The 14,788-nt window shown below is 40.3% G+C and overlaps 1 protein-coding gene across 2 annotated transcripts in view; it reads right to left on the bottom strand.

Annotated features, from left to right (window-relative positions):
* nova2 (NOVA alternative splicing regulator 2) overlaps positions 1–14,788 on the bottom strand; it is an 84,475-nt gene that overhangs the window by 14,217 nt on the left and 55,470 nt on the right. The window lies entirely within an intron of this gene.

The raw sequence follows: 14,788 nt of genomic DNA, 5'->3' as shown, positions 1-14,788 counted from the left end.
TGAGAAGCTGGAAAACTTTTTTTTCTTGACCAAAAGATAACGAACCATTTAACTGATTGATTAACAAGTTGTTAATGACACTGTGCTCAGCTGTCCAATGAGGGCTCTCTACATGACTTTAAACAAAAATATTGAAAACTGATACTTTTCATTTCCAAAATACATTCTGAATATTATCATAGCTGCACACATACCTGTGGTACATGACAGTACTTTACTTTCCTTTGCTTTCCCAGTTTAAAGTGATAGATTTAACACAATTTAGTGTCAACTGAAAGAAAACAGTTATTTGTTTGAGTTTACATAAGTACCATGATTACTATTTCTCTCAGTAAAGCAGTCGGTAATCAGCAGGGAGCTTTCATTCCAAGGGAGAGAGGGCTCATTGTCAGATTAGTGTCGTGAAAAGATTTGCACGAAACCTGACTCAAGCCATGAAGCTGCTGTTTTGCCCTTTAACAGCTCACTGAAGCTGAACCCTAATATCTATATTTCCCTTTTCCATTAGATAACATACAAACAGATCTGATGTCTGCAGGTCTGGTCTGAGGTCTGAAAAAACCTGGTGTGTGAAGGGCTCACTGTTGCTCCGTTGACGTAGGCAGTGGGTGACGCATCACAGTGCTGCAGCACTGACCTCCATGCACAATGAAAGTCTCACTTTGCTGAATGGAAACAGACCTGAAGAATGTTTGAGATGCAGCATTTGGGAGGGGGGGCTTTTGCTGCAACTTGTTGCAATTAAATCAGTTACTTCGTGCAAACAAGATGATAAAAATTGTTTTTGCAATGTTGTCTTTCACAAACAAGGACACCTTGAGGAAATGTTATCGACTTCTGATACACATTAGCCGCCTAGCAAATAAATGTGTTTGTGTGTACGAATGCTTTCCCCTAGCATTGATTCTACCCTCTACTTCAAGCTACCACAGCTATCTGCTGTCTGTCTTAACGACAAATATTCATATTGAGAGCAGAAAGACAGTGTGGGCTGGAAAAACAGGAGGAGGGAGGGCTGAAGAGATAAAAAGACTTGGCCTTGATAAAGAAAAGAGGACGATAAAATGAGAGAGACGGAGAGGGGTGGTGGAGGTGGGGGTGATTGACTTAACAAACTGAGAGAAAAGAGGATGTGATGCACCACTTTTTGTTTTCCGTTTTTCCATGCAGAGAGAAATAAAGAGAGAAGAAAAGAAGAAAAGGAAAAAGAAAAATCTAAAGTGAGAGGGATCAATTCAACTTACAATAGAAAAATGTGAAGGCCATTCCAATTACCTTCCCCATCTCACCCTCTGCTTTATCTCCCCCCTCCCCCCTCCTCCTATTTGCTGCAGTTTTAAGCCGAATAACATCTGCGTGGCGGCAGCCTTGATGCAGCGGTTTGTTGCCACACCACATTCCATGGTTCACTCTGCGCCACAGCATTCTGTGAGGCGCTAGATGAATTTACATAGAAATAGAAAATTAGGAGGTAGCCGATAATACCAGCGAGTTCAAACCTGCATCATGTATCCACCCCTCACTGCTTCCAGTTGAATATTAGAGAATTATCTTTCCCCTGTGAGTGTTTATTTGTGAGTTGTTTCTGTGTCTCTCTGTGGGATTAACAGGTGTGATTTTTTTTGCTTTTGTTCATTTGTCTATTCTCTCAGAACAAGTGGAAGTTTGTAGACCATTTCTATTGATTGGTGGGTTGTTACTGTGAGGCACGTATGCAGCCAGGCTGCTTCAATGCATCTGTTTATGTCCTGCTGCTATCAGAGACTCTGCTACAATCTGCTGTCCTGTGTAGATTGATGAGAAGAGCAAAGTGCTAACAAAGTGTGAATGCTGCTGGGGCTTAGCGATTCCATTTCCTGGAGCTCCGAGGACTGGCTACCAGAAACCACTGGATGATATGGTTGAAATCATTATTACAATGTTAATAAGAATGTTTTTCTTATATTGGTTTATATAATCATATCATATTTAATGTATGTATTCAAATTGATATTCAACCCACTGCTATGCATTACATGAGACCAAACTGATTGAATTTGTCTTTAATAACTGATGTCATTCATTTGTTTGGAATGTGAAATTTTGCAAAGCAATAATACAATGTCACTGAAAGTTTACTAATAATACTGAATCATTGCCCTGCCCTGAAAACTCTCAGAGTCCTCTACAGCTATTATTTTAAAGACCAAAAATGTTTTGAAATTATAATGTGTTTTGGTCCAGATCCACAGCAAAATACAGACATTTATTGAAGTTTATGGAAAGGTGGTGAAAGTGTTCGAAAATGCCCTAATTCACAATGTTAAGACGTTTTCTTTTTTCAACTTCTCAATCTGCCTCCATTGCATGATATTTAGGAAAGTATGTAGTGACAATGAGCGCAGCATATGCATACTTCATGCATATACAGAGTGCTGTGGATTCAAAGAGAGACCTGAGGGGGATATTATAAGTTAGAAATGATTAATTCTTTAAACTGAGTTTTATGTCTCTGGCTTTTGGATCTACAACAAAAACTCCTCACCTGTTGCCTGGCCTACCTTTCCACCAAACTTCATTAAAAATCTGCACATTTTTAAGGTATCTAAACAACTGACAAACAAATCAGACCACAAATGTTCAATCTTGGTGTATCACTCACTCCAGTTTTTCCATGCCAACACTGTAGCACCCACTAGTGTGCTGGTTGACTGCTGATGACTCGTTTAAAACACACCTTTTTGACCTCCCTCCCTCTGAATGGATGATGAACATTCACACTATTTGCTACAAAATATGTGAACCAGTGTTCTCATTTTTGGTGCAGTTTGGATAAAAGCCTTCAACAGATGGATTCATTTATACAGTTATTACTCTTTTCACCTTGATCTCTATTCTGAGATTACAGCAGGACATCAGTTTCAGCTGTAAAAGGTTTGCAAACAGTGTACCAACAAAAACATCACTCCTTACTGTCTGTCAGTGCCTTAAATTTCATTTGGAAGTCTAATTTTTGTATCTGAAAATGTTCTGGCACGTTTTTTTGTTGTTGTTTTTTTTTTTTCAAGTGGCGACATTTTCAGAATGGTTGTTTTTGTCGGTAAAGAGATGAGTGGGCGGTGGGGGGTAAAAATGGAGACGAGTGATAAAAAGAAGTAAGTGACAAGCAGCAAGAGAGCGAGGGAGGGAGCGAAAAGATTTTACCCATGAACCCTTTCATCCCCTGCACTCTGTACTGAAATATTCTCTCTTTCATGCACACGCACACACGCACAGAGTGTTGGTGTAGAAGTGGGAGGATAAACAGTGGCGTACAGCGATGTCTGATCCCTCCTGGCACTAACGATCACATCTACCATCTTTATATCCAACTGATTCTCTGCTAATGAGGTTCTCCGTTCGCCTCCACTCCTCCTCCGCCCATTCTCTGCTTTCTTCCCTCATGTTTCTCTCTTTCCACATTGTCGTTTTTCTCTCCTGCCATCTAATTTTTGCAGCTTTGTAGGGGTTTTAAACCTTTCATCCGTTCATTGCAAGCTTTTTAAAATCTACATACTCTTTGTGTCCTTCCTCACCTGGTGCATTATAAGGTGCATTATATAAATTTTTTTCCAGCTGCAGCCTTCTAGTGTATTTTCAATCTTTCATTTCTTTCTATTTTTCTCTGTTCAATAAACCAAGCCTCTTCTTACAAGGTCAAACACATACTCCCACACACACACACACACACACACACACACACACAATCCGTACCCAATCTGAAGGGCGCTTTAATGTGAAATCATCATCCTGGTTTTATTTAGCTGACGCTGTTGGTTCGGGCTTGCTTTAATGGCCGACTGAGCCGCGCAGCCTCCTACCTTCCCACAATCCTCTGCTCCCAGCACCTTTCTGCAGAGCCGCCACAAAGATGATTATGTGACAGTTGGCAGCATGCAAGCGATCGCTCCTAGAGTGGCGGCTCTTTCCTGTTTGTTTTTCCCCTCTCCCTCAGCTGTTCTGATTTAAGTTTTTTTTTTTGTGAAGTTTTCCTTTTTTTTCAACATTCTTTCATCTCTGGTGTCTCCCTTTTTGTTTTATTTTTTCTCCTTGAGGAGCTTTATATCTGTTGGGAGAAACTTTTCCACAGAGGGGAGAAGAGGAGGATTTGGCATCCATCCAGCTGCTGACTAAAACGTCCTGTTGCTGCAGCTGCTGGGCTGAGGTCGAAGGTCAAAGCCAATCTCCTGCTCATGAATACACTCAGGCAAACGGTGTGAAGGAACGAGGATGGGAAGTGTGGACTTCAGCAGAGATGCTGGCTTAGCAGATAAGCCCAAATCAATGTCAGCAGCAGAGTGGGGTTATTTGATCGAGGGAACAACTTGGAACCAGTTCAGGGTTTGACTGTTGAGGGTTTACGAAGGCCAAAACTGTCAAACTCTCTTTTTTTTATAATAATAAAGACCAAATGTATTTAGTGATTTCTCTGACAGTTAGGCTATGGTGAGACATGAAAGACTACAGCTAATGAATCTTTTAGATTGCTGAGGTTTACAGCCTCATCCAGCTGGCCAAATCATTTTTGCCCTGCTCATTCTGGCAAATTTTTCAGAATTCAAAAGACAGCACTGCAGATTGTCATCACCTGTATGAGAAAGTTTAATCCCTTGTAAGCAGCTGTACTGTCTTCATCTACCTCCGTGACCTTGCTACTCTTTACCCCATAACTACAACATCATCCCTGTAACTCATGCTCTTTCTCTTGTGCTATAAACCACTGATAAAGAACTGACCAGACCTCTATTAGCTCATTTAACACCACACAGCATTTATAAAGCCTACGTTGTTCCAAACTGTTGCCTTTTTTATTGTCAATATGTTGGGATGCAAGAGATGCAACTACAGGCTACAAAGTAACAACCACAGGCTTTAAAAACAATCAGTGAAAATGACCAAATTAGGTGTTTCTAAGCAATCAGGCAGATTGAGGATAGTTGCCCTATAAAGTTGCCCTGTTGTCTCTTGTTGTTCTCACAGCCTTGATGCAGACAGACAGAGGCCGAGGAGGACAAATGTTTTGCTTTGCTTCATCAACCAAAGCGTATGAGTCATTTTGTGTATCTGTGAATATGTGTATGCATTGGTGTGTGTGCATATATGTGTCTGCTTGTGTGTGTTTTGCATAGACAAGTAGCAGTGATAAGCTAACACGGTCCTGAGGTCACCGAAGCATGGAAATCTGAGAGAACGTCTCATTTAACAAACGAGGAAACAAGCATACTGTTAACAACTGTGACAGGACACACACACACATGCATGCACAAACAATCCCACACACACATGCCCCATGTTGTGGTGGTTTGTTGGGGTTTAACCTTGACATGCAGATGTATTAACACACAGCTTTCAGTCCACTGCAGTCGCCGGTGCTTGTCCTTTCTGTCTGTACTCTGCTTTTACAAAACCCAAAATCTGAGCAGAAAACAAACGACGTCCTGTAAAACGTTGACAGAGACATTTTTTCATTCCACACAAAGCTGAAAATATTTCAGTCGGTGAGGCTTTATGCAATAAACAGCAATTGAAATGCATTTGTTTAATAATTAATGGCCCAGGCTCCACATGATTCAGTTTTTACTGCTAAACACTCAGACAGTAAAAAGTTCTCTCAAAAATCTCCTGAGATGTCAGAGCTGCTTATTTGCCTTCAGATTAGTCTTATATAATATAGCCACCTGTGAGCTGAAAAACTGAAAACCCCATGAATAGAGTTAGACATAATGTAAATCTGAAGGATTTTAACTTAATAATTCAAATGTTTACATGCCAGAGAGAAAAAAACCTTCCACAGCTAGATACTATAAAATTTGATGTGGAGAATTCAAACTTAGAGAGTTAGCACTCCCTCTGTCTTCTCTTTCCCCCTCATTCCTTCTCCTCTTTCTCTCCCTTTTCTCCATCTCTCATCACTCCTTCATCCCTCCATCTTTCCATTCTTCCATCCCTTCTTCTTCTGTCTCTCACTATGTCAGAGCTGTCATGGTGGTAATGATGAGTCGTCCAAACTTTGTGTTGCGTGCCATGGAGGTCACAGTTCCCTCTGTCAGTGTTGTCATTGAAGGTCAAACACGCCCCCCACACGCGCACACACACACACACACACACAGGCAATGGTGCCCACATGAAGTCACAGTTCCACTTGTACTCATGTGAATAATGTGTATACAATCCCTCAGAGGCAAAGATGTACAGAAGAACAGATAAACACACTAAACAGTACACACTTGTTCTCTGAGGTGTATACACGCACATGCACGTAAACACATAGTGCGAATCGAGATACAGCGGACAACTGTTGAGGCCACTTGGAGTTTGAACTTTGAAGTCTTAAGCAGGGGACTTCAGCTTAATCTTCCTCCTCCTGATCCACAGGCTTAGTCGCCTCTCTCTCTCTCCTGCTCTGACTCTACCTCGCTCGCCCTCTCCGCCTCTCCCTCATCACCCTGTCTGTCTCGATCTGTCTGTGTCATCCCTCTTTTTCCATCTCTCACACCGTCTTTCAACTCTCATTCTTTGGCTCATCCAGGAGCACAGAAACCCCCCTGCAGCTTAAAAATAACTGCAGAACAGAAGAGCAGGGCTACAATGACGGACAGCGAGGGAGCATGGTGTGAACTTGGGACGTGCAAGACCATATGCACAGGGACACACACACCCACAAATATATCTATACACCCTTGTATATGTAATGCTTATACCATGGCTTTTTTCTGACTCCTTAACCAGGATTTCTGGGGTATTTTGTTCCTGCTATGCAAGCAACACACATATGAACACACACTTGCGTATAGCGTATATAATGTATACACAGATGGGAACAGTTAGGGCTGGCTTTATGTGTAGTTTGTTTTTCATCCTGTAATGTCAGATTCAAGTGATCTACTGAGTGGATTTCCTCTTCTGAGAACATTGACTTGTCATCACGCACATGTAACATGAAGCTACATAATTCTACTGTATGTGATTTTCCTGCCTTAATAGGTTAAAGTGCAAAAACAACCAAAGAAACAAGTCCATTTCAAAACATTATCTGGAGAGAAAAAAAACAATGAAAAAATTATTGTGTTTCAAAAATTCAAAATATAACTGCCTGAGGCTTGAAAATGTTTTTGTGAATAACAGTTAATGCATTAATGAAAGACTGTCAGTTGCCACTTCAGGCCATGAATCACATTTTTGTTTACTGTTAAACATTGCATGTGTGTTTCCTTTAACCGGCTACAAACCCTCCTCTGGCTCCATCACTATGTGCATGTTGTGCAGCCAAGACTTGTTCAATCCAACAAAATCTTAAATGGCGGCCCCAAAAGTTTCCAAAGATACCAAACAGGTCCAGCTGAATTTTGGGGATGAGCACAGACCATAAACTGATACATAGTAAATCCAGAATTTTTCCACTTGATTCTGAACGTGAAGTAAACATCATGTATTGTTGCTTCAATGCAGTGTTGGAACGAGCACATATAGAATATATTTGGACCTGTAGTGTTTTGTGGAGCTGTTGGGGTGAGATTTCATGACAGGAGAGTTTTCTCTTTTAAGGGGATTGAGAGGGAGTGTTTGAACAGCAGGATAATTATTCCTGGTTGTCATTTTGTCTGTCACAATAATCCTTCATAACTCTCTCTCTCCTCTTCACTTTCTCTCCTTTTTATGAGTTGTCACTAGATTATTCCCAACGGGTGCAAATAAAAATTGTGATTATTTTTTGTTTTTACTTTATGAAGTCATTGATGATCACTGATGTGCAGTCTTTATCAGTAGTGGAAGAAACAAGAAGCATACTGATTACTTACTTAAGTAAAAGTGACAGTGTGAAAATATTACAAGTAAAACTCTATCACTGTATTACAACTGGAAGTACAGTTCTGGTTAAAGTCTGGTCATAGCTGAAAAACTAAAACCTCCTGGCTAAGTTCTAAAATGAACCACGGTCACAGGTTAATAGTAAAAATGTCAACAAACATTACACTGTATGATGAGAAATTGATCTGGGAAACTAATCTTCAAACATCGACTTCCCAACCTCTCTAATACTGACTGTAAATCACTAATGAGAATATACACTGATGGAATTTGTAGGAGACTGTGTCAAGTATTAATATGCGGGAGACATGAGGGGGAGGAGTGGTTGGAGTGATAATGAATAAAATCCCCCTCAGATGCATTAGAAGATCATACCTGATGATCATTCTTTATCCTCGTCCACACAACAGAACAGTTTCAGTCTGCTCTTATATGTGAGCTGTTTGACTGGGGGGAGGATGAACTGCATCGGTTTCCTGGTAGAGAAACACTCCTCAAAAACCAGAAGATAATAACATCACCTGCAGTGTCAAAAGCACATAGAACACCCAGCCATCAGCTTCTTAGATTAGGTGTCAAGTAGACATGTGCTGCAGGTGAAAAACAATTCTAACGTCTCTCTTGAAGGATGAAAAAACAACACGTGATTGTGTGATGAACTGTCAGAGAAGGTAATATCTCATCTGCCTCTCCTTTTATCATCCTTCCTTTTCCCCCTTTGTGTCCTTTGTGTTTACCTCCTTACCTCTCCTCTCCTCTGTCCAGCAGCCAACAAGGCGAAAAGGTCAAAAACACCATAAAACGTCCCTCTCTCCAGCTGACACCACGCCCCATTTGGCAGAAGTTTCTTTAGCACATACATCACACCTGCTATTTTTTTTCTTTCTTTTTTTTAAAACTAATTCTTCCCACAAAGACATGCCTTCAAATAAGGACAGAAAAAAGACAAGAATGACGGGACGTGAGAAAGAGAGCAATATGTCACGAACTTGATGTTTCTGCGTGTGGTGTTCATATGTTCAAAACAGTGCAGTAAAATATGAGTTACAGCAGTGTTAGCATAAAGCAGACACTCAATCATCACTGTTTGGAGCAGGTGTGTTATTCTGCTGACTCAGCAGTGAGGCAGCAACTGCAGATCACAGGACTGACAGGGAGAAAAAATAGCCAAAATGTTACATAAGAAGGAAATGGAAAAGAAAGCAACATACTGTAAAACCCTGATAGCAAAGAGTAGAACAGGACAAATAGTGCCAGTGCACTCGTTTGTTGTATGTTTTACATTTATCACTGCTGTCGTGTGAATTTTGATTGAATGTAAGCTCTTAAAGCAGATATAATAGATGTTTAATATAACAGTGTATGAAAGCAGACAAAAAGTGATGAACGTATAGAGAATTATTACCTGAATCTGCAGCTCCCCTCAGCTTTACTGAGCTTTATAGTGAGTTTCTTTCATCATGTAGCTGTTTGGCCCACAACTAAACTGTTTTCATTCACTCTCACTACTATTACAGTGTAGTTTTTGGGATGCAGCAGGCAGCTGTTTTTAGAGACAGCTCCAAAAGATGACTGTACACATCCTCTATCAGCATCAAACAACTGTCACACACAGTTAGAGACTAGCTGGTGAGCACAGTGGAGCATTTAGCAGCTAAAGAGCCAAGTATTTCCCTCAGGAGCTGGGCGAGACCAAAAACGGAGCTAAAAAAAAGTGGATGTTGGACTTGAATTTGCCAGATGAATACAAACGTGACTTCAAATGAAAGATCGTGTCACTCCACAACTGCTAGATGTGGAAATAAAGCACTGTTTGCTAACACATTTTCTACATATCAACTTAAAAAGTGATATGTCAGTGTTGCGTCCGCAAGTTGTTTCTGTTGCCTCCAAGTGCTATTGCACATGCACATGTTTGCACATTTTCTGCCTGGTAATGTGCTCTTTGTAAGCAGGTGTCTGAGCTAACTCAAAGAGCTGTTAGAGAAATACAAAACCCTAACACCACTTTACAATCACAAATGGAGTGTGTGCTTTAATAACCTGTAGGTCAACAAGACATAGTGATGAGTCGTCTGTGCTGAAACTATCAGCTGAGGTCAGTAGGGATTGGAAAGAAATTCAGATTCAGTAAAATGCTTTATGCATTTATTGCATTTATTCCTTCATTCACTGATCAGCAGCAACAACACAGAACTTTTCCTGACTGAATTTGTGTTTGACTCAGTTTTTGGCTGAAGATGAATTATTTCTATCTCACCAGCTGAGCTGAGAGTCTTACACTCCCACCTCTTCATCATCTGACACAAAGTGAGCCAGACTAGCTTTCCTGACATTTATGGCGAACTTCCTGTGCAGGGAGGCAATAACAGGAAGAAGGAAACAGGTGTTTGTGCTGGAGGTGAAAGGTCACAGGAAAAGGCTTCTCTCTCCCAAAGGAAGAGGTTCCAGGGAGCAGCCAGGAAAACAAAAGACTGGAGTGGATGTGTGTGTAAATGCTAGTGCACTGTGTATGTGTGTGTGTGTGTGTGTGTGTGTGTTCACCTTTTAGCACTGTTCTCAGTGCAGCTAAACAACGTCAGAGAGCTGCTGCAGTTTTCACTTTGAATAAAGGCAAGTGAGGGCCAGCCCAGGCCAAAAATAGCTCCAGAATAATACCACAACAAAACCACAGGCCATTTACAGCTGATCTCACGGGGGACACGGCTTCTGCTCGGCAGCTCACTTCCAAACACAATAATGCAACAATAACAGTTGAGAGGGCATGTTTTACTGTCAATATGAATATAATATTGATGCAGTAAGTAGGTGATGCTTGACTACATTACACATAAACACAGCAGGGGGGGGTCTCCTGAGTGCTTTGGCTTTTACGTAATGATTGCTGATGTTTATGTGCTGCTGCCTGGGAACATTTTATTATTACTATTTGTGTTTTTGTATTTTTATAGATTAGTTTGACTTTAAAACAGAGCCAGCAGCAGTGCATTATGGGAGATAATCATCAGTTAATCATTCAGTATTATTAAAAATACTTTCTGTGAAATACTGCAAATACAATACAATGTGGTTTAAACAACTACAATAATTCACACTCAGTTTGTATCAATAATTTTTTTAGAGCATTTACCACCCTTTACAAACTATGAATATTTAAACCAAACTCTCCATCATAAAAATCAGAGCACGCTGCAGTGTGAACAGGGGTGTGATGATGTTTTACAAGAGAGGCAGAAACAAAAGCAAATACTGAATAATCAAAGTCGTAAAATCCCTCAATAAATTCTCTCCATGCATATGTCCTGTCAGACCTCATTAGAGCTGGTAAAAGAATTCATTCGGTTCATAAATCATCTTCCTCACTGGTCTGTCGTCCTGGTCCGTGGCCTTGAAGCGCGGCGTGTTGTCTGTCGGTGTCGTTGCTGCTCTGTTTTTCTTTCTATCAACAGCTGCTTCTTCCAGCGCAGCTCTCCGTCACTCTGCAGCTGTCGGCTAACAAGAGTTCAGATCTGGTTCCAGCTTTCAGTCACCCACTCAGCCCGCCTGACTCTCGTTCTTGGCTCTGTTTATTCCCTCTCTCTCTCTCTCTCTCTATCTATCTTTATGTCATCTTCTTCCACGCCTTTCTGTTTCTCCCTCTTCCTTCCAACTCTCTTCCTCTTTCTCGCAACATCCCAAACACCCCTCACATATCTGCCCTCTCTCTGTTCCCCCTTTTTACTCACTCACTCGCTCCCAGGAGTTAACCAGTAATGCCAACACCACATGCTACAACAGCTGGGCTCTTGACAAGAAGAAGACATTTTATCCCACAACCCGAAATAGTAGACAATCAACGGCTGCAACGCACTGGACACCAATTCATCTTTCATAAGCACACATGTGTTTGATGGTGTGTATGTCAACATTTATGTGTTTATACGTGCTCCATTCATCAGATCAAAGAAAGTTTGTGCTACTTCAGTGACAAAACTGTTGTGAGTGTGTGTGTTCATATTTAAAATACTTTGATGTTAATTTTTCTTTATTATATTCTTCTTTTATACCAAGAGATTGTTTTAAGCAGAAACAGTGGAAGTGACATGAGCAAAAAACAAAAAACAATTTTTTGCTAAGCCTCTGGTGTGCAACAGAAACTAAAAAAAAAAAAAAAAAAAAAAAAAAAAACATTCAGGAGCTCCTTAAGATCTTTTTTTGTTTTTGAAACAATGGCAGGCACTTCTAGCAGCACAAGATACTTACTTTTTATTATATTATAATTAAATATGTTCAGAATCAGCCTTTTGTAACTAATATTCTCTTCATATTTCACCTAAAATTAGAAAAGGCATTATCACACTGAATTAAAAGGTCACAATATTATGCTTATTATATTTTTTCATTACAACTGTGAGCAAAACATTATGTTTTATGTTATGCTCCTTTTTTGGTTTTTGTTTGAATTTAAATTCTAGTATGATGAACTGTCTTCGAATGGTGGCGGTTTCTGTGTGTCCGTCAGGGTTGAAGAGGTTATTTTCATGTGTGTGTATGTGTCGGGGTGGAGGGGGGGCGGGGTTCTTTCTCTGTGTGTGAACGTGTGTATCTGTGTGTCGTCAAATTTAGAGCAAACCCATTTAGTGTCCTCTCTGACGTGGTATAAATAGCCTAAAGAGCAACAGGGGGATTCACCCTCTGTTACAAGTGTCTAAATATCAGCAGCTATTAGCCTGCTTGTCTCCCCCCTCTGCTGCTCGCTTCGTCCAAAGCAGCATTACTCAACTGTCTGTCAGCCTCGAGCTCACATGCTTATGACGCAGAAGATACAAACTGAATAAAAAAATAGATAAACAAATATATAAACAGCACACATATCAACTCTGTGCAGGAGGAACAGGTGACAAGAACATACTGACGCTGGTACTAAAGGAATAGCTCCACATTTTGGTTACTGCACACATCAGCTTAGCTTAGCACAAAGCTAAGCTGACTCTGTCTAAAGGTAACAAATCTGCCTACCAGCACCTGCTTAATCTGTAAAAAGTGTAAAAATTACAGGTTGTTTTTTTTTTATTTTTATTTTTAGTTTTTATGAGGCTCTGAGCAATAACTTCCTGCAGTCTGCACTGGTTGCCTGGCAACTGCAACCTGAGTTTGGTATGGAAAAATCTGTCTGACCTCAAACCCATTAAACACCTTTGGGACGAACCGAAATGCTGACTACAAGCCAGGCCCCGTCACCCAACATCAGTGACCGACCTCACTAAAACTCTTGTGGCTGAGTGAAAATTTTGGACATCAACTCTGCAAACACAAGAAAGCAAGACACCATATGTGCAAACAATACTGTTATCCATATCAGCCTGGTGTGTGTGGGCTAGAGGACTGAGTGTGGGTGAGTAAGTGTATGTGTTTGTGTGTGTACACAGTATTGATTAATTATGCATAAAACTCTTTTCATAACTGCATCTTAAAATCCTGTGCGCGGCAAAAAACCTCCATCTCTGAGGACTCTGTGTGTGTGTGTGTGTGTGTGTTTGTGTGTGTGTGTGTGTGCGAGCATGTGTGTACACAAGTCTGATACCTATAATCATTCAAAACTACAAAGGCTTAGCACTCCTTTCCTTCCTCCGCCTCCCAAATTCTGCTTATGATAGAGGATGAGAAACTGCAGCAGGGGGCAAAAAAAAAAAAAAACATATGCAACTCTAACACAACAGAAGAGCTCAGAGACCTGGAGGAAAAACAAGAAACTATTGTGAACATTTATATAATGTAATTTGTTTAGTTTTTTTACTCTGCTATGTCATCAATTCAGTTTTTCATTTTTCTTATTTTTAATTTTTATTTGTAGTGTCTTTTTCAAGATAAATGTTTCAATGTCGACATATTATCACTTTTTTAAGCCACTGCATTTTGTGTGTTTGTGTGTGTGTGTGTGTGTGTTTGTGTAACTCTGGCAGTCCTGAACAGTCAATACATGGAAACAGTGCCAGACCTGACTAATCAATAGGAAGCAATCATGAAGAGAGAGTGATGATAATCATTTAAACAGATTGGGATTGTAATCAATGGCTGCACTAATTGTCCACCATTATCCAGCTGGTATTGGCTCTCAGATTTAGCTGTACAATCAACAGCAGAATGAGCTTCATGTGAACTACTGAAAGTTTGTAAACACAAACTTCGTGAAATTACTTATCGGAAGCTAAAGCTTAAAGGGTGGATGTTCGACTATGATGTGAATGTGATGACACTATTACATCGGCCTTTTGAATATTTTTTTCTGATTGGCTGCTAAACTCATGCTGAAGTCAGAATCTGGATAACATGCTGTTAACACAATTTTATCACCTTGTGAAAGATTTAATTAAATTAAAACCCTTGTAAGATTAGAAAATGTTTCAGTTTGGCGCCCCCCTGTGGCACCACCAAAAGAAGACACTGTAGCAGACAGAAATAGATGCTAATACACCTCCCCCCACCTGACAATGGATCTGACTGGATACACTGAGGTGAATGGGCAACAACAAAAAAATTAATTAGGACTAATTCCGTTAAAAATTGTTAAAAAAAAAAAAATGTTATCAAGTTATATCTTCCCCTCAAGCTGCATACAGTTCCTACAACCTCAGTGAAGAAGGTTGAGCAGCTTGTGTGTTGTCTCACTGGCAAAATCCAGTACAAAAAAAGGATTTTGCAAGGTGATTGGGTTCCCAAGGGAAACTATGTCCTTGGCCACCCTATGGCCAAAATATGCTACTGCAAACAGCCATTTTTAAGGACAATAAAAGTCTGTTAAGATGTTGAATGGCTATATGGCCAGCAACAGTGGCAACAAAAATTGAATAGTTGTAATCCTGCTTAAATATTTCATAGGAGAAACTTCTGCCAGTGAGCATTTTATTACAATAACATAACACTGTTACACAAACATCTTGCAAACTGTGAGGTGACAGTAATAACAACTCATCCTCCAACC

This window comes from Lates calcarifer, linkage group LG21 (genome assembly GCF_001640805.2).
Source record: "Lates calcarifer isolate ASB-BC8 linkage group LG21, TLL_Latcal_v3, whole genome shotgun sequence".
Lineage (NCBI taxonomy): Eukaryota > Metazoa > Chordata > Actinopteri > Centropomidae > Lates > Lates calcarifer.
The sequence above is the reverse complement of the archived record's forward strand: the minus strand, read 5'-3'. Positions and strand labels throughout refer to the sequence as shown.